A 22,997-nucleotide genomic window follows, 5' to 3' on the forward strand; every position below is an offset into this window, starting at 1 on the left:
TAGGAAGGCAAACCAATGATAATCCAGAGAATCCTCCCTCCTCACCTCCCATCAAGGAGAAACTATCTCAGCCTAAACAAACAGTTGCCATTCATCTTCTATAGGAAGTCATTCCCAACCCCTCTTAATTCTAGTGCCTTCCCTCTGTTAATTATCTCTTATTTCTGCTAGATATAGCTTGTTTGCCCCAGTGGGTTTGTTTGTTGTCTCCTGCCTACCTAGTTTACTTCAGAGCTCAAGCTCAAATGCAACATTAAGCCTTTCCCAACCCCAGCTGCTAATGCCTTACTTCTAAAACTACCCTGCACCATTTTATATCTATTGTGTACATATCTACCCAAGTAAAATGTAAAGCTCTTAGAGAGCCAGTATTATTTCCTTTTCGTCTTGTCTTTGTATACCTACCACCTGAACCAATGTCTGGCATTTCTTAAATGCTTGGTGATTGATTTATTGATTGTTTCTATTTGCTGGAGGCATATCAATGTTAACCTTCTAAGTTTTAGCCTCCTGAAGTAAAGTCCCAGTCAACCCATTCTAGCTATAGTTCTGCCCACTTAACTTTGCCATATTCTCTGTCACCTCCCCTAGCCAGCATGAGATGCCTCGGTTGCAATGGTCTTCAACCCAGGGCAGCTCACTGAAAGTCAGTCAACTAACATTTATTAAACACCTCGTGCCAGACATTTTGCTAAGTGATAGAAATACAAAGAAAGGCCAAATACCGTTCTTATTATCAACATACAATCAACTACATACAAACAAATTATGTACAACGATGTACAAAGATATTTGGGAAAAATTGAAAATAATCAACAGAGGGAAGTCATCAGCATTAAGGAGACTTGGGAAGAGCTCCTTGCAGAAGATAGGATTTTAGCTGAGACTTGAAGGAAGACATTGAACAGTCAAAGTCACGTATTTTATAGTAAGGGAGCAGGTTCTTCTCAGGACCATATGATTGAGTACAATATGAAACATGGAACCTTCCAAAAATGGCAGAGCAGGCATCATAGGAACTGGATATGACTTTATCGAGTTCAATCCCCTAATTTTACAAATGAGGAAACTGAGGCCCAGGAAGATTAAAGTCATTTAGGTACTAAGTGAGAGTCAGTATGTTCAGCTAGAAGAGAGGGGCATTCTCAGTATCCAGAGCAGAGGCAGCCCACTGCAGGTGAGATTTATGGGACTCTAAGGGACCCATAAATTCCAGATATTCTGGAAAATCATAGATGGGAAAATGTGTTGTTCTCTAATTTTTTAAATATATAGAGGGGAGATTTCTCTTCAGGTGTAGAGTCAAATACATGACTTCTAATTTTCCTCCCAACTTTAATATTTTGTGATTCTATGCTTCTTTCACCTTAAAATTCTATAATTCTTTTCACCTTAATTTCCCTTATACTTTCCTTCTGCATAAAATTGGAATAATAATGCTAACTGCCCTGCCATTCTATAGGCTAGTTGAAAGCATCAAATGAAATAATGTATGTAAAATACTTAATATGAAAAGAACTATAGGAAGTGAGGTGTTTTGATTATAAGATGTGTCATAACATCCATCAATTGAAAAATTATGTGTATCCTATCACCATGCTGCTCATGAGGGCATCTAATTGTTATTGGATAATGATTGTGGTCATATTATTGAAGCACAATGCTATGATCTCAATTCATTCTCTAAATGCTTCCCCATAAGCCACCAGAGTAAGTTATCATAAAACAGAGAGATATTGTAAATGACAGACTTAATGGGCCATGGGAAAAAAATTAATGTTATTTTTTATAATAAAGTTACTGCCCTAGACCATTTCAATGCATAGCTAAATAAGAAGAGATAGGTCTTTTATGCCCTACTAGTACTTCCAAAGAAGATTAGTGTATAACAGATGGGTGTTAAGGGGCTCAAAAAATTGGTGCATGGCCAATAATGAGTTCCCTTTCTTACCTAGTGCAGAGGAAGGATATAAAAGAAGGGCTAAACCTGGGAAGAAGTTTCCAGAAAGAAAGATTGGAAATTTGTAGAGCTCTTTTGTAGTGAAAATAATCCTATTCAAGTCATGGATTGATATTTTAGGATGTTTATTCTCTAGTCAGGACGGCTGGGCTGCCTCCTTCAGGTTTTTTATCTTCAGACTCTAGAAATCCATATTTCCTGTCAAGCACAACCATCTTCACTGCCAAAGAAGAGCTATTTTTCCCAAAGGTAACCAAAATGCTCTCTCTCACTGTACTCAATAGCAGCCCATCATTAAAAATGCACAGTCTGCGGTTGAAGGGGTCCACCGAAAGCAAACAACATGATGGAATATCGCTTAAGAGGAATGTCAGGATGAAGTCAATTCCTGGCACTGTAGCAACATGTTGTTTATAACAATAGGTCTGGGAAGAATGGAAGCTTTGAAAATTATTCTCCTACTCATTAGTACTAAAGAACCTCTCACCTCCAAAAAAATTGTGTACTTATTTTGTGAACATTTATACAAATTTATTATCTGTATGTATACTGTCTGTCCCCTGCACTCTACCGCAAACAGAAAGTCAGATGCCTAGATGCAGCTAGGTAGCACAATGGATAGAATATTATACTGGAATCAGGAAGACCTCAGTTTTTATCTGGCCTTAGCCACTTACTAGTTATGTGACCCTGGGCAAGACACAACCTCTGCTGTCTCAATTTCTTTATCTGTAACATAGAGATAATAATGCCACCTACCTCCCAGGGTTGTTGTGAGGATCAAATGAGATATTTATAAAAGGCTTTTCAAACCTTTGAGCATTGTTTACTATCACTATAGAGAAATACATGGAGTAGTAGTGGTAGTAGCAGTGGTAGTAGTAGCAGCAGCAGTAGCGGTAGCAGCAGCAGCAGCAGTGATAGTAGCAATAGTAGTAGTAGTAGTAGTAGTAGTAGTAGTAGTAGTAGTAGCAGTAGTAGTAGCAGTAGTAGTAGTAGTAGTAGTAGTAGTAGTAGTAGTAGCAGTAGTAGTAGTAGTAGTAGTAGTAGTAGTAGTAGTGATGGTTTCATTTTTGCCTTTGTACCCTCAGTGTCTAGTACAGTACCTAGTACATAGTAAGTGTTGAAAAAGAAAAACAAAACTTGCTCGATTGAATGGAAGTGAGCCAAAGAAGTTATATCCTCCATATAACATATTAAAATGCAATTCCCCAATTCTACTATATACTTGTATATTGTATAGAGGATACAAGTATGAAAGTACAAAAATCTTTTTTTTTAAATTTACACAAACTATTGGAACATGTGCATTCAAGTGGGCTTTGACAAGATACACTCTAATTCCAATTCATTTTAGAAATATACATTTAGGATAGGAAAAACATGGGCATGATTGCAGGGAGCAGGGAGGCAACCTGTAAGTAAGGAAAGATTGAAGACAAGGGAAAGAATGGGAATGGTAGCAGTGGCAGTGTGCTGGGGAAGATGGAATGAAATGGAAACCTTGTGCATAAAGAGAGGTTTACTTGGCAAGGAAAAGGATCACCTCTTCCTGTGATTCCAGGGTGAAGGAGGAGATAGTGACAGAAGACATCTGGGTGATGTGAGGTGAGGAGTTGGGGACAAGAGGGAACCCTTCAAGAATACCAAAAATCAGACAGAAATCGACTCATGATTTTTGATATAGTGAACTCCCAGTAAAGAAACTCCATCCACAAATACAAATAAGCAACTGCTTAGCAACTTAGAGTCTTAACAAATTGCCCAGGTCACTAAGATTAAATGATTTTCTCTGAACTCCAAAGTTAGTATGTGTAGGGGCTAAACTTGAACCCAAGCCTCTGTGATTCTCAGGGAGCTTTCTATCCAATTTACCATGCCACCTCACACATTTACTTATAGAGAATGTCCCAAAAGTCTTATTGCAGTGGTTTCTTATCAAAAAAGTTAAAATTAATCTGACTTTTGAGATGCCCTGTATTTATGTTATTTATATTTATTAATGTTATTTACATTCATTTTTCTAGCCACTAAATCTAGGATGAACTAAACTCCCACAGTTTCATCTGTTCTATTTTCCCTAAGTCAACACTCTATGAGAAGGTTGTTGTCTCTGCTTAAAAGAAGAGAAAGAATGTGAAGAAAAAGAAAGAAAAGTATAGCAGAATGTGAGGCAGCTGAATGACTCAAAGTGGTGCTTTATGCAGGATTCTAGAAGCAGCCTCCTATAATATATCCAGACATGGTCCCTTGCTCAGCCCCTCCTACATGAGGAAAAAGGGATGAGATGTTTGGGAATCTAATTGATTGTTACACCAGTTCTTTGGTCTAATCCATGGTAGAGGTGACTAATTAAAGTTTGTTCTGACTTTGAAGAGGAAATTAGAAATATAACTCCGGGACTTATAGAGGCTCCACAGAAAGCAAATTGCTTCTCAGAGGATTCCGCTCTTTCACGCTCATAGAATTTGTGCCTTCCTTGGTGAACAAGAAAAATCACGTTGAACAAAGACTTCTCCAAATACAACTCAATTTATTTTTCAAGTGACATTTTCTGCTTCAGCATAGGTCAAGTAAAGGTCACAAAAGATAATTTCATCGGGCTAGATGATCTCAGAAGCAAAATGAATTTCTTCTAGACAGAAATTATTCCAAATGAAGGGGTCCAAAATTCATGGGTGGGGCTATAAGGGTGAAAATGGTATTGAATTTCTGTGGGCTGCTAGAATGATATTCATCAATCAGTGCAGGAGGTACCTAGTAATTTACCAAAGAAAATACATGGAAAGAGGGTCATGAAAAATACTTAGGTACTCAAATGTCAAGATAGCATTGCTCAGGGGGCAGCTAGGTGGCACAGTGAATAGAGCACTGGCCCTGGAGTCAGGAGGACCTGAGTTTAAATCCGGCCTCAGACACATAACACTTACTAGCTGTGAGACCCTGGGCAAGTTACTTAACCCCATTGCCTAGCAAAAAACAAACAAACAAGCATTACTCAGAGTATGAAGAATAAAGTAACTTGAGATTTTAGTTTAAGAAGATAAATATGGCTTCATAGGTATTACCAAGAGTCAAAAGGATCCCACAGCTAGAATATGGCAGTGGAAAAATATGCCTTGTTCAAAAGGAGGGATGAAGGGAAGGAAGGAAGGAAGGAAGGAAGGAAAGAAGGAAGGAAGGAAGGAAGGAAGGAAGGAAGGAAGGAAGGAAGGAAGGAAGAAGGAAGGAAGGAAGGAAGGAAGGAAGGAAGGAAGGAAGGAAGGAAGGAGGGAGGAAGAAAGGAAGAAAAAAAACAAGGAATGAAGGAGTAAAAGAGAGAACATTTATTAAGTGCTTACTATGTGCCAGGCATTATGCTAAGGATTTTAAAATCTTATCTCATTTTAGAGATAAAACTGTGTGACTTCCAGAAATAAAGCTGTGGGGCAGCTACGTGGCTTCTAGACTACAGGCCACTTACCTATCAGACACATAACACTTACTAGCTGTGTGACCCTGGGCAAGTCACTTAACCTCATTGACTAGCAAAATAAATAAATAAATAAAATAAAGTAAAGCTGATAAAAAGAGCAGGACAATAATACCATAAGTCATAAGACAAGATCATATACCTCTACAGAGAAATATATGAACCTGAGTAGAGAAGCACAGTTAAAAAAAAAAGTAATTGAGGTTGGGAAGAAATACACAGAACTCCTACTCTAGAGTTTTATCATGACATGGAGACGATTGAAGTTCTTGAAAGTTATGAGGGCAGAGACTATGGAAAGCACTGTGGCACAGTGGAAAGTACATGCTCTTTGAACTCAGAGAACCTAGGTTCAAATCCTGGCTCTGTCACTTACTATCTGTGTGACCTTGGACAAGTCCCTTAACCACTAACACTAAGCATCAGTTCTCTGTTTGTAAATTAAGACTTTTGTACTGTATATATGAACTCAAAGGTCCTATCCAACTCTAAATCTCTATCTTTTTTTCATCTTAGAGTCCCTCCTTGCCTCATCTATAAAGCAATCTACATTGGTGCAGAGACTCAAAAGTGGGAATTCCCTATACTGATGAAATCATATGTCTGTAATCAAAACATTTATTTAATTTTCAGTGCTCATGATGAAAAAGGTCACCTTGAAGATCATCACAACTTATAAAGCAACAACTGTTGCAGTGGATGTAGAAAAAAAGTCAACAAAAAATTGCCAATATTCTCCCAACCAAGTCCATATATACCTTAATACTCAGCGACTTTAATGTGAAAGTAGGTGACAGGAGGTTGACGAAAAAGTATATCTTTTTAAAAAGTTCAGATGAAAGAAATAAAAGTAGTCAAAGGCCTATACCCAGAAGCTTTATGCCTATGTACTAGCAATACTTTTCTCTAAAAGAGAGTCACAACACGCTGCATATGACAACCACCAAGAATTTAACCATATTTTAACCAATAGGACACAACTTGTTACAAATTTAGGAGTGGGAGCAAAATCATCTGTCTGTGTACAGTTAGACCAGGGATGGAGAACCTGTGGCCTCAAGGTTCTCAAATGGGGCCCTTCTGAATCCAAACTTCACAGAACAAATCCCCTTAGTAGAAGGATTTGTTCTGTAAAACTTGGACTCTGTCAAAAGGCCACACCCAAGAACCTAGAAGGCCTTATGTGGCCTCAAGGCTGCAGGTTCCCCACCCTTGAGTTAGACTACCAGCTTAATAGACCAAACATCAAAATTAATATCAAATTAGAAGAAATCATAAGATAATATGGCATTTTACAGCAGACTGTTTCTTTATAGTCTCACAATCCAGTTCTGGTAGAAAACCTCCTTCATTGGGAATGTTCACCAGTTGGGGAATGGCTGAATAAATTGTGGTATGTGATTGTGATGTAATACTATTGTGATATGAAAAATGATAAGCAGGATTGTTTCAGAAAAAAAAAATTGGGAAGATTTATATTAACTGATGCAAAATGAAGTAAGTAGAACCAGGAGACAATTGCACACACTACAGCAATATTATAAGGATGATCAACTATGAAAGACTTAGCTACCCCGATCAAGATAATAATCCAAGACAATTCCAAAGGACTCATAATGAAAAATGCTATCCACCTCCAGAGGGAGAGAAAACTGATGAATTCTGAACACAGATTGAAGCATACTTTTTTTCACTTTCTATATTTTTCTTGTTTCAGTGTTTTCTTTTGCGACACGGCTAATATGGAAATGTTTTACATCACTTCACATGTATGTATAATTGATATCATATTGCTTGCTTTCCCAAGGAGCTGGGAAGGGATGAGAGGGAGCAAGAACATTTGGAACTTAAAGTTTAAAAAAATAAATATTTTTAAAAATTATGTAATTTGGAAATATTTAACAAAAATATGTTTAACAGAAAAGAAAATCCCCTCCATTTCTACTTTTATTAAAGCATATCCTCTTTTTACAAGCCTCAGGCTTCTCTTCTAATCCCAATCCCTAACTAGAATTCTTGCTTAAAAATTCAAGGGTAGAATTAAATCACCGAAAGAAAAGAGGTGATTTGGGCTATCCCCACCATTTGCCAGTGCTCCTTTCTACTCTTGTTCTGTGTCAAAGAGGATACCGCACTGAGCCAGGAAGAGCTCACTCAGTAGACTCTGAAAAGAGTAACTCTGCCCTCTGGTACTCTCTCTCTTCACATCTGTTGAGTGTGTGGGGACTGCCCATTTGGAAGAGGGGGTTCCTCTCTTCCCTGTCAATTGTGGGAGCTATGACATCAAGCACATGTACTACCAGGATGAAAAAGCCTGATACTGGATCTGTGTGTGTGTGTGTGTGTGTGTGTGTTGTCTTTTATTTTATTTTATTTTTGTTACATATTACCTTTCAAACTGTATCCCTCCCTCCTTCCTTCCCTCCCTATCCCATACCAGAGAAGGCCATGATTTGACATAGGCTGATACTGGATCTTAAAACCCTAGCAATCTCTTCTGCTTTGTGTTTGTTTTCCTTAGTATAGCAGACTGAATAGAGAACTTGAGAGATGGATTTTTTTAAGCCCAGTGGCTATCTTGGGAGTTTGGGAGTTCTTAACATTTTTAAAACCATCCTCAGACACTTACAACCTGTGTGATTCTGGGCAAGTCACTTAACCCTGTTTACCTCAGTTTTCTCATCTGTAAAATGAGCTGGAGAAGGAAATGGTGAACCATTCCAGTATCTTTGCCAAGAAAACCCCAAATGGGGTCACGAAGAGTCAGATGTAACTAAAATAACCCCACAACAACAACATGTCTAGATCGGAGCTGATCAGAGACAGAAGGTATGACTTTTTAAGAGTGGATGACCAGTGTCAGGAAGATGAACTCAACCCATACCATTGACAGTACACAGTGAAAACAAAAGTGTTCAGCAGTGCTGTTAAAGGTTTCATGGTCTCATGCTTTAAATATTAAACCTCTCAGGAGAGTAAAATAGAAGCTGTGGGTTACTGTATCATGTTCTGCGTCTCTGTCATAGTGTGCTTTGATTCTTCGTGTTTTAAGCTTTTTTTTTTTTGCAAGGTGGAAATAAATAGCAGTCCTAAATCTGACCCACATTTTACATTGAGTATCTTTCTACTATCTTTTGGGAAAATCCCTAGATATGAGCGAAACCTATATTTTAAGTCATTTACCCCAGGGCTTTGGGGTGAGGATATTAAAAAAAAAAAGACAAAGAAAAAGAGGTTGGCCCCTCTTTTTAAAGAAGTCATTATCCCCCAGTGAAGTGATCCACATGAAACCAGGAATGTATTCCCTTGGGATATCTACAGCCCGCTGGGCCAGTGCCCATCTGTTGTTACATATAAATAAGTAAATACAAAATATATACAAAACAGAATGTGGGTGAGGAGGAGATAGTGCTAACAGTTTGTTGGATCAAGAAATACCTCTTGGAAGAAGTAGATGAGTTATGCTTTGAATCAAACTAGGGTTCTCAAAAAGTCAGGAGGTAAAGAAAGAAAACACTGCTGGCATGAGAGAAAGACATCCTGTGTTAAGGAATGGAGGCTGGAGATGGAATGTGATGTAAAGAGAAGAGAGAGTGAGCCAGCTTATTGGAATGTAGTGTGTTTGAATATCTTCTGTATGACAACCTAATTCTGACTATTAGCAGTGCCGAAACACGGCATTACATGGGTAATTGTAGCAAAAATGGGGAGAGTTGGAAGAATTTTATACCATAAAGATCATTATTATGATAGGGAAAAAAACCACAGTGGGATCAAACTGCATTCCAATCTACTTTTTTTAAATCTAAATTATTTACCAAAATGCTAAATATTCTCTTATAAGGCAGTGAAATTGACTTACATTGAGTACACTCTGTTGGCCCAAGACATTTAGAGTAACTGTAGGTCATAGGCCACATGATCATAGATTTAGAATTGGAACCTCATTCAAAGGTTGCTAAAATGGGCAATACTGGCCCCTAGGGGGCTCTGGAATGGTTCAGAGGGCAGCATAGTAGCCTCGCGTGCAATGAGAGGACATCGAATAAAATTATGGGGGCAGTGAAAGCATAAGGAAAGAAGAGAAGAAAATTTTGAAAAACCGTTTATACGTGTTTCATCTGTTGTGTAACAGAGTTAAAGTTGTAGTGATCATATTATTTTCCAAATAAACCCACAAAATGCAAGTTATAACTGATCAGTGGTGAAGCTGGCCAACAGGTCTTAACAAGCAAGTGTTAGCAGGTAAGCTTGTCACACATTGTCAGGAAGTCCAGCATACATCAGCAGGAATGTGTGCATGTAATGACTTGTTTACAATATGACACTATACAGTTACATGACATAATATTGCATCATCAAAATTTCAATGCAGGAAAAAAGAACAAATTTACAATAAATTATTAAATTTAAGATACATCATTTTTAAAAAGAAGCTTGTGTTTTTTTCAAAATGATATCAATTTTAAAAAACATTAAAAGGTTAAAGAAAGTAGATTTCCAGGAGGATGCTGTGTATTTTTTTTAAAGGGGGCAGTAGGCCAAATAAGTTTGGAAACCTCTTATCTAGCCCCTCATTTTTCAAAGACTGGGGAGATTAAGTGATCTGCCTGAAGTCACACAGGCAGTAGTATCACAGCCAGATTCTGAGCCAGGTCCTATTCATATTCTATGTGCTTTAAATATACATACAATGCATAATTCATTTTTTAAAAATCCAGGACCAAATGATAGTGTTAAATACTGCTTAACATAGAGTTAATGTTTCCAGAAGGGTCACAAAAATGAAGAGCCAAGACTGATAAAAGTTATAGAAGATAATCCGGGTTTCCACCACCCCCTGGAAAATTCACTTCTGTGTGTACCATACCCATGGTATTTCTAGGGATGGGAGAGGAAACACCAAAGGCCACGGACTTATCAGTTGATGAAAATGATAGCAAATGGTCTACTATGTAAACACAACATCATGAGAGGGAAGGGCTTCCTGGGTAGAGATAAATTTCTTTTACAGTTTTGAATAAATTCATAAAAGAGTCCAATTTCTTTAAAAGTTTAATAGCAGCTTCTAATATTTATGTCATCCCTTGGTTTGTATTTATTATACAAATCAAAATAATTATTCAGTTAAAGTACACTAAGATGACCACTCTCTGTGTGTAATGACATTATGGCATAGTTAGCTATTACTTTCTATGTCCATTAAAAAATATATTTTCCTTATCCTCAACACATGTGGAGGAGAAACTTGAAAAAAAGTTTCTGGCAAAAAAAAAAAAAAAAGAATACAAACTCCACTTCTTCCCTGTGGTTTTTCCATTTATGCTCACGTCATATCAACAAAAGCAGAACAAATGATTCTAGTAGAATGATAAGTATTTTTCTTTTTCAAAATGCTGATCGTTTTCATGTCATATGAAAATAATTCATAGAGTGCTCTTTTACTTGTATATTCTATTATCCCTTTAATTGCCAAGTAGTATGGGATGCACCAGTCTTCTAATAGCAGCTTCAAATGTGTTTGTTTCACAGTGTCCTTCCTTCAACTTTCGCCAAGCCATCAAGAAGGAAAAGATAAATCTTGCAGTGGAGGAATGCCAGAGAGGAAATCTGTCTTCCTATTACTCTGTGGCTTACCACATCTTAGCATTTAAATAATAAAGAAGTCCATATGTACTTATCCTGTCACCATGTTAGGACCGTGGTGGCTTTCTCATTCTGTAGCAGAAAGTATCATACCTAAAAAGGATCTAGATCCATTGATGACATTGACAAAATTATGTCTATCATGATTCAAAAGAAAATGTTCCTCTTTAGTAAAAGATATATAAAAATAACTAGTTTCTTTCTAACAGAAGACATTAGGCAAAAATATAAAGATACCCCCATCTTTAAGATGTGTGAAGCAATCTCATCTAATTGTAGCCAGATTTCTATGACGTCAGTTGATTGACAGCTTAGTCAATACCTAGATGGCAAACTTCAACAGAAAAAATTAAGGCAATTCCTGACCTTTGTTAGAAACTACCAAAGTGGCAAACACTGGCTGTCTGACTGAAGGATTTCTCTCTCTTCTTAACAAATGATCTCCCTTGGGGCAGCTAGGTGGCACAGTGGCTAGAGCACCAGCCCTGAAGTCAGGAGGACCTGAGTTCAAATCTGGCCTCAGACCAAACACTTGACACTTAACTAGTTGTGTGACCCTGGGCAAGTCACTTAACCCCAATTGCCTTAAAAAAAAAATGATCTCCCAAAGGGAAATTGGTTGGTGTAAGATACAGAATGTTAAAAAATATGTACCATCCTAATATCAGTGAACTGATAGTAAATATATATGACTGTATTGAAAAATTGAAATAAATTCAAGGTAGCCAGATGATGCAATACATAGAGCACTGGACTTAGAATCAAGGAGACCTGAGTTCAAATTCTATCTTAGACACTTAATAGCTGTGTGACCTTAGGGAAGTTATTTAACCTCTCTGTGCCTTAGTTTTTCCATTTATAAAATAAGGTTAAGACTTGTAGGACCAACTGAGATAGCACATATGAAGAGTTTTACAAACTTTAAGGTGCTGTATAAATGCCAGTTGCTATTATTTTAATTGCTTCTGAAAAATGTTGTTCTCCAAATCAACTTTCGTAGCTTCAGGACTTAAGACTCAACTAGTGAAAAAAAAAACTTTTGCTTTGGCATTGTTCCCTCCATTGGTTCCTGGGCAGAATATAGAGAAGAGAGAGTATCTCATACCAAAGTAAAGAATACTAAAATCTTCTGTTTAAGAAAAGAAGAAATTTCACAATGTGGAAGTAAGAATTCTTGATTTCCTTTCCACCACCAACCCACCCCACCATCATCAACAACAACAACAATAAAGAAAATATTAACACATAAAGCAAAAAGAAGCAAGGGTTTTATTTTTGTTTTTTGTTATGTGGGTGGTGGTATTCCCCAGACTGGTTGAAAAACATACAAGCAAGAAAAGCCAGTGTGGAGGTTTTACCTATTATTCTTCTATGTACCTTGCCCTCTTTTCTCTAGTTTCAAAAGCACAAAATGTCTAAATGGGGGGAAATGCCACTTGCCACCATTATATTTAATACCCTGTAACAGCATCCTGTTAACCCTGGTGCTTTTATTTTGCATTTAAAGTCTATAGCAAAAGTATAATAGTGAGAATGCAGGGTGAGTAACATCAAAGCAAAGCAAGGTCTTCTGTAAGATTTTTTTTTCTATTTTAAGGAGAAAGGTACTCTGTCCCAAAGTCTCAGTACTGTTCTATAAGGCGTCTAATGGGTGAAGTCACTTTAAATCAACATTCACATTAAAAAAACAAAAACAAGGAGTCCTTTTAAAAAAAAATTGGAGCTACATTAAGTTCATGAAGAGAAGAAAGTTATCAGTTGTGCCATCCATACAACATTCTGATTATAAGAAGTATCCAGATATTTCACTCAAAAATGAGTCAGCCAATAAACATTTATTAAGCACTTATCTTGGGCAAGGCATTGTGCTAAGTACTGGGGACACAAATGTGGAAAAAGAATGACAGCTCCTGCCCTCAGAGAGTTTACAATCTAATGGGAGAAAACAACACACAAAAGGATGCTGAACAGGATGGAAGGTGGGAGGGGGAAGTATCTGAAACTGGGAGCATGATGGAGAAGTTTAAAGAAGTTCAGCTGGCTAGAAAATGAAGAGGTGGCTGGCCTGAGTTCCCTCCCTAAGTGGAAGTTTTAGAAGGGGCTTTTTACTCCATCCTTCAACCAGAGAGGCTAAAGAGGTGTGAGTACCAAGGATGATTTGATTTTTCAGGATAATGAGGTTCCTAGTGATGAGATTCTTGGAGGCATGATGGAGAAATACAAAGAGGTACAGTTGGATGAGAAATGAGACCAGTCAGTCCCTCGAGGGTAGATATCTAACACTTGTGTTAACCACCCTTGCATCTTACTATTGACATCCGTAAAGACAACCTGTCTTTGGAATGTTTGATGGATAAACTGATTTAGCCCTGAATCTCACTCTGTACTCAATGTACCTCTTTCTAGCAAAGAGAGGGATTTTACACATTGCCATTTTAAATCTGTAGAATAATCTGGTACGGTCTTGAGTTTTCATGCCCAATATTCATACCTTTTAGTGTCTGGGCAGGGTTCAATATGGATTTGTTGGGGGGAAGGCAGGAGGAGTAAAAGAACCCTGGTAGATATTTATCCTATCGCAAGTAGACAGAGCACCAGGGGCTTAAGGACAACAAAAACTACTCAAATGAGGGTGCAAGTTTAGATATAGTTAGTTATGCCTTTATGCATGGAATAGTATACAGTTATTCCTTTTGACAGGTAACAAATAAAATATGAAGGAGGTAGATCATCCAGAGATTTAGGGACAGAATCCTTGGTATAGGGCCCATTCAGAGTACTGATTATAAATTAATGAGACTTATTCAAAATATTAACATAAAAGTCTCTCTCATAACTTTAGAATCATGGATTTCTCTACTGCTTTGCAAAGAGCAGCCAGGTAGTACAGTGGATAGAGTGCCAAGCCTGGAGGCAAGAAGACTTGAGTTCAAATCAGGCCTCAGATACTTACTAGCTATATGACCCTGGCTAAGCCATTTGTCCCTGTTTGCTTCAGTTTTCTCATCTGGAGAAGGAAATGGCAAACCATTCCAGTATCTTTGCCAAGAAAACTCCAAATTGGGTCACAAAGAGTCAGACACAACTAAAAAATGACTGAACAACAAAAATTATATATATATATATACATATATACACATACATATATATACATATATATACATATACATATATATACACACATATATATGTATATATATATTATATATATATATATATATATATATATATATATATACAGACAATCTCACTTTATCCTTACAAGAGCTCTAAAAGGAAACTGTTAATATTATCCCCATTTTACAGATGAGGAAACAAAGGCTGACAGAGGCTGTGACTTGCCTAGCATCTCATACCTAGTAAACTCCTGAAGCAGAATTTACACTCGTGTCTTCCTAACTCCAAGTCCATCCTTCTATCTGTTACGTGTTACTGCCCCTCAGGTGGCCCAGTTCGGCCTTACTGTTCTTGTTCTCTGTAAAAGAGAAGTACCCTAACCTTCCCATAGACATTTTATACTACATGCACAATAAGCTCAAGCTGAATATAGGATCGAAATATAAAAGATCACACCATTAAAAAGAAGTCGGAGGCGAACAAGATCAGGTACTTTTCATAGCTCTGTATAGGGGAGAATTTCACATTAAATAAAGGATAGAGAAAATAATAAGAAAAGTTTTTTTAAAAAATTGATTTACATGAAATTGAAAAAGTTTCGCATGAACACAATCAATGTCGTTAGAATAAGAAGAGAAACCACCAACGGCAAAAATATTTGCATCAAATATTTCTAATAAGGATTTGATAGGAAAAGGGAAGGGAACAAGCATTTATTAAGTACCTATTATGTGCCAGCACTGTGCTGAATGCTTAACAACTATTTCTCATTGGATAACCTATACATATGGAATTATTAACAGAAATATATAAAAAGGGTCATTCCCTATTGAACAAGTAGCCAAAAATATAAACAAATAATTTTTAAAACATGAGTTGAAAACTATTAGCAGTCATAAAAAATTGCTCCAAATAACTAATATTATGTTGTCCAATTGTTTCAGTCACGTCCAACTCTTTGTGACTGCACATGGAGTTTTTCTTGGCACAGACACTAGAGTGGTTTGCCAATTCCTTCTCCAGCTCATTTTAGAGATGAGGAAACTGAGGTTTAAGTGACTTGCCCAGGGTCACACAGTGTCTGAGGCCAGATTTGAACTCAAGATGAGTCTTCTTGACTCCAGGTCTGGCACTGCCCCACTGCAAATCAAAACCACTCAGAGGTTTTACTTCATACCCAGGAAGTTGAGAAAGATGACAAAAGATGTGAAAAGACAAACGGGGATATGGAAAGACAGGGAAACTAATACATCATTTATCAAGTGACTGTCCAACAATTCTAGGAAATAAGTTGGAATTAATGTTTAAAAAGTGGCTAAAATGTCAAACTCAGTTCCTACTACAAGATACATGCCACAGAGAGGTCAGACAGAAAGGTCCCATGTAGATTAAATTATTACTTGTGGCCCTTTTTTGGTAGGAAGGAACTGAAAACAAAATAAGTACTCATCAGTTGGGGAATGGCTAAACAAATTATCATGCATGAATGCAACAATATATAGCCGTCCTAAAAGAAACAACAAATATGAAGAGTTCAGAGAATCACAAGAAGATTTATATGAATTAGTACAGAGAAACATAAATAGAACCAATATATACAGCAATGATTAGCAAGAACAATAAAACAAAACTCTGCTCAGTATAACTATAATGACCAAGTTTGGCCCCAGAGAAGAATTGAAAAAGAATGTGCCTCTCTCCTTTCCTTGGAGAAATAGTAGATTATGGGTGTGGACTACCACTCTTTTTCTTACAAGAGAAGGAAATAAGTATATATTAGGTGCCACATTTGTGCTAAGCCCAAGCACTTTACCAATATTATAACATTTTATCCTCACAAGAACCTGGTGGTAAATGCTATTGTTAACCTCATTTTACAGTTGAAGAAACTGAGGCAGGCAGAAGTGACTTGTCCAGGGACATAAAATTAGCAGCTATCTGAGGCCATATTTGAATTCAGGTTTTCCTGACTCCAGGCCCAGCTCTCTATGCACTATGGCACCACCCAGCTATTAAGCATGAATAGAATGATAGGGATATAGATGCAATTTTCTGTTGTTGTTCAGTCATTTCAGTCATGCCTGATTCTTCATGACCCCATTAGGGGTTTTCTTGTCAAAGATACTGGAATGGTTTGCAATTTACTTCTAGCTCATTTTACAGAAAGGGAAACTGAGGCAAACAGGGTTAAGTGACTTGCCCAGAGTCACATAGCTAGTAAGTGTCTAGGGCCAGGTTTGAAATCAGGTCTTCCTGACTCCAGGCCCAGTGCTCTATCCACTGAACCACCTAGCTGCCTTTATACGGGACTGAGACTGATATAAAAACAAAGCGCATAAAACACAAGAAGTTAATAACAAAAATAAAATTATACAAAGCAAAGGTTACTATGCAAATGTTTTTTCCTTCATATGAATTATTTTTATTAATGTGTGTCACAAAGCCATCCATATCCTCACTCATTATGCCTTTTCATTGGGACAAAAATTCTTCCCAGCTCAATCCTGCCCTCAATGGCAATTGCAGAAAAAACTTCAGGCATGTATGGAGCATGGTCTGGGTTAGCATAGCCTATGTGCAGATATCACCGTAGGATGGTTCCTTCTGAGGTGTCAGAAGACCAAGTCATGTCCTTTTCATGCTCCTATTTCTCAGACAGGCAAGACAAACAAGTTCTTGACCTCAGATCTTTCTTCTCCGGAAGGACAGACTGACAAGATTCCTCACCCTATAAGAAGAGATCCCAGGGAATTTTACAAACCCTCACATAAGGATGCATGAGAGAACTCAGAATGATAACTATCACATAAGCAGCAGGAAAGGTACCTGGGGCAGGTAGCATCATTTGGGGTACCCACAAATCAACTTTTAATGGCAAACTAACAAGGGGTGAGGAGAAGACTGGGGAGAGACCTCAGAAACAACACTGCCAGCCTTTTTAGCCTTTTGCTGGGGAGACAGACACAAAACATTAGGCATACATAAGGAGAGCCTCAAGGACATTGGAAGGCTGCTTCTAGTGAGCTTTCTGGGAAAGGAGGTAGTAAGGCAGAGAAAATACATGGAGTGCCTTGAATGATTGTTATACAATTAACTTTATTCATTGTGCTAACTAGGTGCTAAGCTCAGCTTTTTCTACCTGCCAAGAAGTACAAGTTCAATTAACATTGTCTAAATGTTACGTGATTGAGTGAATGACTTGGGATCAGAAAGGCCTCCATTCAAATCCTGCCTCAGATACTAGCTATGTGACCTTGAGGAAGTCACTTAAACTCTCTTAGCCTCAGTTTCCTTGACTGTAAAATGGGGATATTAATAATACCTACCTTGACAGTTGTGAGGACAAAATGAGATAACCTGTGTTATCTCATAAGGTTTGCTTTGCAAACCTGAAATCACTACAAAATACTAGTTATTATTGTTGTTGTTGTTACTATAAAGCAACATGTTAAAATGCTAGTTATTTTTGTTGTTGTTTTGTTACTATAAAGCAACATGTTTACTGTAGATTCACTAGAACTAATTGAATATGCATCCAGATCACCCACATCAATCATCCAGTGCTCTGACACTACTGTATATAAATTTGATCCTGATAATTGATGTTGGGAATTATTTGGAAGAATCTTTTCCTGGAGATTGACTGAGCAATGATTATGCTTATGCATTATTATGGTGCTCAGATTCTCAAGATTCTTAAGTCACCAAAAGTTGAGGAGGGATTGGCCTCTTATGCTGGTCAACATTAAGGGAATTCTCTTTGCCATTATACTTAATGACAAACACGTTATTTTCCCTTGGCAACTCTTCCTTTCACCACACAGCAAATTCAGTCCCCAGCAGCACTTCATTTTCCAAGGAAGCGCTTCTCCCTTTAATGTGATTGCTTCTGGTAACCATGTCAACCTCCTGTAGACATGCTACCTGCTGGCATAGGAAGCCCCATGGCTAAAATATTCAATCCAACAACAGGATGCTATACTTTAATTTCTGTCCCTGTGAAGTACACCACATAGCTAAGCAATTTTAAGTAACAATATTTGAGACCAAGGTTGGTGCCTTACAGAACAATCCAGTATGTTTTGTTCTGTACAAGGGAGCTCAGAGAAGGAATCAACCCACCATAAACCCAAATTCCTTACATGGTTTTGACTTCTGCCACATCAACCAGCAGGTACAAGGAAGACCATGAGAAGGAAAAAGTGAGCTACTTCAACATCAAAATATGTTTCCATCCTTCTGTTTCTTCCAAGAGATCCTAGGCCATAATAAGTTACCTAACGCAGCTAGACAAGTTCTACCAATAACATGGGGCAAAGGGTTGGCTTAACAATGGCCAATCCACTTTTCTGAGCTTTTTTAGCGCCTAAGTTGGATTGCAGCATGGCAGATCATGTTGACAAGCCATGTAAGATATCTAAAAAGGTGAAAATCAATTCTAAAGTAACTGATAAAGTGGATATAAGAAGACATGAATTCAGATACCACTGTACTCTCTATAATCTTTATAATTTCTAAGATCATATCCCTTGTCTTGCTCATCATTTCCCCAAACAGATGAGGTCTTTACTTTCTAATTATTTTATATTTTAAGCCCACCAGGTGGAGAACATTGTTGTCTCTCTGTAACTGCTTACTCATTACTTGGTGTAATGGCAACATTTAGTAAACTTTAAATAACAATGAGGATCAATTATAGGATTTCATCAATAATTTAATTCAATGTGTATTTATTAAGTACAAAAGCCCTATGCTTAATTCTGAGGCTATTGACACTAGGTTTAAGCCTACATATTCTTTTTCAATCAAATCCTCTAAAAAATCTCAATTCTCATACTGTACACTAGGACTATGCTCATCTTCCATTCAAACATCCTTCTCTTATTTCAACAAAAGCTAAGGATCTTAGATAACGTCATTAGCTTTTGCTTGAAAATAAAGATCTTCATCCTGTAATACAGAAGAGATCCATCCCTTTCATCTCTAATATTATTAGTACGTGGGTCACTAATTCATCACCTTTCTCTATGCAGGAAGCTCAGTACGATCCTGGTAAAGGTCTAATTTTCAAGTAGAAATAAGTCCAGATGGGGAAACCAAGGTGAATCAGTGGCACTCCAGAGAGGAAAAGGCAAATTTATGGAATTATTTAAGATGATTCACTTTAATGTTAGAAAGTGTCCACCAAATACAATGGGTTAGTTTTAATGCCACTGATACAAGACTGATTCTTCTAACAGTTCTAATGAATTATTTCTTAAGACTACTCCTATTCAGAAGCAATACAGCCATGCAATGATCTTCAAAAAAGTTTGTTTGGACACAGCCCTGTTTAACATAAAACTTCCCTTCCCTGCATAGTTCTGCACTGCTCTGCTTTTTCCTCTAGAACATTTTTCTTTTTCTCCTATTTCCCTGCTCTTCCTCTATGTGGACACATATTCAGTCTAACTCCATGAACCCTTTCCCCTAGTCGTATGGTTGCTGGTTCTCCTGCCCCCTTACACTTGAAACCAAACTCCTCCTCCATCTGTATGCAGAGCTAACTAACACTCCAAATCACAGTAATACTCTGAATTTGATCATTTCTGTTTGCCTAGTCATTTGTCCCAATGTTACATGTTCATGCCAGCCATTGGAGAGTATACATATCCCCTGGACGTGGATGTGACCATTCATTTTTTAATGTCAGTGGGGCATTTGGAAGAGCACCACCATTGAATGAGTGCTAAGTTTTATATCTTTCGAATTAAAAACAATCAGATAATTTGTCATCGTTAAGGAAAAACTCAGACTGACCAATCTAGTAAAATCTCATTATTCAGCTTAATTTTGCCCCAAGTTTAATTTTGCAACCCCTTCCTTAAAAAAAGATTTATGAGCATAACAGGATTAGCCCTTAATACAGGCAGGCATTACGAAAAAGAAGGTATCCATTCTGCCCCCCAAAACTGGTGCCATAAAGGGATTTTACTGTATTTCATATTTGCACAGTGCTATGCTTCTGAGGAGTTCAAATCACATTCCAAAATCACTTCATTTATCCCTCATTATTCCTGAAAGCTTGGCAGTGGTAGGCAAAGAATATTACTTTCTCCAATTTCTTTATGGAGCTATCAAGGTATAGAACATCTAAATATCTTTGTAAAATTACCCAGTAAGCCCACTGTAGTCTTGTGGGGGTGGAGTAGGGAATGGATCTTAATTATTGACCCCAAGCGAGAATTCTTGCATCTTCTCTAGCCCATTCCTAGTGCTCTAAGCCATGTCATCTGAAACTTGCTGATAAAATTCTTTCTCTATAAATTCTAAATGATACATGAGCCCTTATCTGAACAAAGAAATTCATTCCCCCTTAACGCAAGAAGCCCTGGCCACACCAGGGAGACAAGGTGGACCAGGCATAAATCATTATCCCACAGATACACTGAAAGCCACAGATGTGCCCAAAATAATTGTGTTATATCTATATACAGTGCGAGTCTGATAGAAAATACCTGTTATAGCATCAAATATGCCTGTATCAGAGTACAACTTGTTTAAAAATGACAAAAACAAGGAAATAAACTCTTGTATTTTAGAGTGACTCAGTGGATTAAATCATAGACCAGTTTGTAATAAGGACTTTCATAAAATGCTAGTTTTCAAATAGATTATTCATGATCCAGAAATGTGGAAAGTAAATTGCCAAAACAGCCTCCTTTGCCATAAAATAAGGTGCTCAGTAGATTACAAAAGATACTTACAGAAGAAGGTCTTTTTTGCTCGTGGGTTCATCATTTGGTGATGTTTTCATCAGGAGTCATCATGCTTTTGATCCTTAATATTATTCTTCCTTGAAGTTTTCTTCTCTGTAATTCTCTGAACAAGGTCACATCCACTCCCAAGCCATCGTCCCATACTGTTTCCTTGCTTTCATGAATGCTGCTCCCATAGATGGATTTCCTGTCCAAAAGACTCAAAAGTGAACGTGCGTTGCTGAATGCTAGTGAACTATGCTACCAAAATACTCACTGTCTTAGCAATTTGGCTCAGGAGCATATTCCCTGATTAGGGATGATGAAGAACTGCAACCCAACTGTTCCAGAGGACTTTAAAAGACAGATGCTTCTTCCTTACTATGAATGAGCAGATCAAAATCATTAGTGCCATTTATTCTCACTAGTTCTCTGGGGCTCATGTACTATTTACACACAAAGCATCCATGTTCTGTATGCCATATAATGATTCTACCAATTGCTAGAGGATTAATATCCCAAGTATATTTTAGAGTCAGCCTTAGTATGCTTTGAAGTACATAATGTTTTCCATTCTTGAAAGGACAAAGAGATCTACGTTGTCAAAGTTTATTTTTAAGCTAGTGTGCTTGCTAAGTGCAGTGGCGAACAGGCTTTCCGTGCCTGTAGTACCATTGCTGGAACCTATTAATGCAAACAGATGAATTCTTGGCTTGAGTCCACATAGGCTTTTATTTCTTTTTCCTTACCTTATCTAACTTTGCATTGATTATAGCTTTTTTTTTCAATTCAGAAATACTATAAATTTGGTTAGCCTCCTTATTTTAACTCTGCCAATGTTGATGAACTGTGGAAAAGAAAAATGAGATGCAAGATTCAATAGGCTTGGCTGGACTGAGAAAATTATTCATCGGAGGTAGATGCTATTACTGAAAAAGTTTTGGGGACCTTAGAGAGAATGAGTAGGAGAAAGAGAGAGGGAGAAAGCGAAAACACCATGCTGCGATTATTAGCTTTGCCTCTTCACATGTTCTCCCATTGTTTGGAAAGCAAATTGCTCTGGTTTGCATAACCCCCTACTGGTATGCTCAACCCACCAAAATTAGCCCACATGTCATCTAATACCAGTCTAAAACTTGTGGAAACACATTATTGCTCTTATTAAAACCATAACAAAATACAGCTGAGCAGTGTGTGTTAGGTGGTAGGGTGACCCAGAGGTAATACAATCTGTGTTATGGAATTTCTAGCCCTAATTTTAAACATCTGGTTTTGATAGGACAATAAATGTGATAATGTACATTAAAATGCCAGCGTCCAAGTAACATGACCCTTCTACCTAACTAAAGCAGCACTTGTGCTTCAAATCATATAAATGATACATACAAAAATGACTACTTATCCACCTCCAATAGGACACGAATATTCAGCTGTGATTTTTTTTTCCCCAGAAGTGGGAATAAGTTTTCAATGAACCATTTACACCCTCTTGTCTGGTCCCCCTTGTGACCAGCTGCATGAGTTTATGAGGCAGCTGGGTAAGATTAAGGAAGTAGGTCTGTGTTTGTGGAAAAGACCAAAGCTAACTGGACCAGAGAGAAGACTGAACCCCTGACCTTGGTCTTATTGATACCATGCCATGTTCCATTCAACTGAGCTAACCAGCCAAAGGCAAAAGAACAGGTTGAGATCAATCTGATAACTTCTATGACACCTTGCAAACGCTATGCCCCAGAGCATTTCTTCAAATGGGGCGTTAATAATTTTATCCCAAGATAGGTAAATGGAGGCACAGGGTCCTCAAATGACCATGACTTTAAAACATAAAGTGATTCAGTCATGGAAGCGATCCTAGAATCTTGAAGTTAAGAATGAAAACTCTTTACAATTTGTCACTTGGAGTCAGATTTGGCTCTAGCAAAATGCTACCTAATCCAGAACAATGTGCCCAGATTTCACACACACACACCCTTGGAGCTTAAGGAGTGAGGGTGACCATTGACAGAATAATCAACAGTAAGGGGAGTTTTTTGGGGGGGAAGAAGAAGAATGTCAGATGGGACGT

At 37.6% G+C, this 22,997-nt stretch overlaps 1 pseudogene; it reads left to right on the plus strand.

The window, feature by feature from the left end:
- The window catches only part of LOC110222710 (charged multivesicular body protein 6 pseudogene), a 138,148-nt pseudogene that overhangs the window by 14,647 nt on the left and 100,504 nt on the right, over positions 1 to 22,997 (plus strand).

This window comes from Phascolarctos cinereus, unplaced genomic scaffold (genome assembly GCF_003287225.1).
Source record: "Phascolarctos cinereus isolate Bilbo 61053 unplaced genomic scaffold, phaCin_HiC Scaffold_5;HRSCAF=322, whole genome shotgun sequence".
Lineage (NCBI taxonomy): Eukaryota > Metazoa > Chordata > Mammalia > Diprotodontia > Phascolarctidae > Phascolarctos > Phascolarctos cinereus.